Source organism: Montipora capricornis, chromosome 10 (assembly GCF_036669925.1).
Source record: "Montipora capricornis isolate CH-2021 chromosome 10, ASM3666992v2, whole genome shotgun sequence".
In the NCBI taxonomy this organism is placed as follows: domain Eukaryota; kingdom Metazoa; phylum Cnidaria; class Anthozoa; order Scleractinia; family Acroporidae; genus Montipora; species Montipora capricornis.
The window spans coordinates 67,718,103-67,719,396 of NC_090892.1; the positions used below are offsets into that span (position 1 = coordinate 67,718,103).

Genomic DNA, 1,294 nt, shown 5'->3' on the forward strand with positions numbered 1-1,294 from the left:
AATACAGAAAGCCTATGAAATCCGATCTAGACAGCACAAGGCATTTGCTATGATGTTGTTAATAGTTTAGTGTAATTAAAGTTGAAACAAAAAAGTTTGGGCTTTTAATCTCTTTGAAAACTAACTAGGTGGTTAAAGAAACGAGAGTATTTAGCGTGATACTGCTTACCTGAGAGGTGATAGTGCTTGAAAGAGCAGAAATAGTACGTTTCTAAATTGTAGTTACGAGAAAGCGGATAAAAAGGAATTGTATGGCACTCAAAGCGATTTCAACTATTGCTCCGTACACCGAAACCGAAACAGTTATCTTTAGTCAATCAATCATAAAGCTTGTTCAAGCATGCCAATGACTTTAAGATCATTTTATTTTGTGAAAAGCTTTACAAATAGCGGGTAAATTCATTCAGACGATGTAGTTACCCAAGATCTGAGACAAAGTAATGTTAACATTAAAATTTAGTTGTGTTTCGTCGTCTTGTTGTCTTTCTCCCATTTTTCAATTGGCCTTTGAAAAAACCTTATCTTCAAAATTAGACGTTTTCAAGCATATGGTAATTGTCCCACTCTTAGCTCTCTTGTGGCGTAACTAAGCTTCAAACCAATGCAATTTTTATATCTGAACGCCAACAACTCAAATGAAAAAAAAAATCGGCTTGAAACGTCTTTTTGTCCGAAGTCACTGTTAGCTGGCGAGGAACTAAAAGCCAAAGAAGATAAAAAGGCAAATGAGTTTAATAATTTCAAGACCACAATGCTTAAAATTTTTATCTGTTCTTAGCCCAAAACGGCTCAAAAACCCTTCCCTAGAGAGCGAGATGTACCTACATTGAGTACATAGGGAGGTCAGGGGGGACGTGAGAATTTGGGCAGCACTCAAGCATAAACGAAGAGCTTGGATAGATGTCGCCTCCTTTGTAGCCGTTTCAGTTTGTCTCAGTCCAGTTCTTTCTAATCAAAACAGTTTGTAAGGAAAGAGACTCTGATACGTATCAATGACTTGCTTTTGGAACAAAACAAGTAACAGTACAATCTAAATCAGTTCAGAAAAAAAGGAAAAAAACGATAACATAAGAAAGACGCATATATTCATTTCTACAGTGTTTGACCGTTTCTGTGGCCGCTTCGGAACCAAGTGCAGGTTAACGCGCAAAGCAGAAAGGAATCCAGTCAAATTGATAGTTACTGGAGTGTCATTATTAGGAAACCTACAGGAAAAAAATATATGAACATGCTTTGAAAAGGCGATCTCATAAATAACGCTCGACAATTTTTTTTTTTTTTTGATGGTTCTATT

At 36.3% G+C, this 1,294-nt stretch overlaps 1 protein-coding gene across 4 annotated transcripts in view; it reads left to right on the top strand.

Annotated features, from left to right (window-relative positions):
- LOC138019563 (alpha-glucosidase 2-like) overlaps positions 1 to 472 on the top strand; it is a 36,973-nt gene extending 36,501 nt beyond the window's left edge. For all 4 annotated transcript variants that reach the window (XM_068866406.1, XM_068866407.1, XM_068866409.1 and 1 more), the window contains one exon: positions 1 to 472. This exon is cut by the window's left edge and continues 307 nt beyond it. The gene's annotated coding sequence lies outside the window, so the exon portion shown is untranslated.
- The last annotated feature ends 822 nt before the right edge of the window (positions 473 to 1,294 follow it).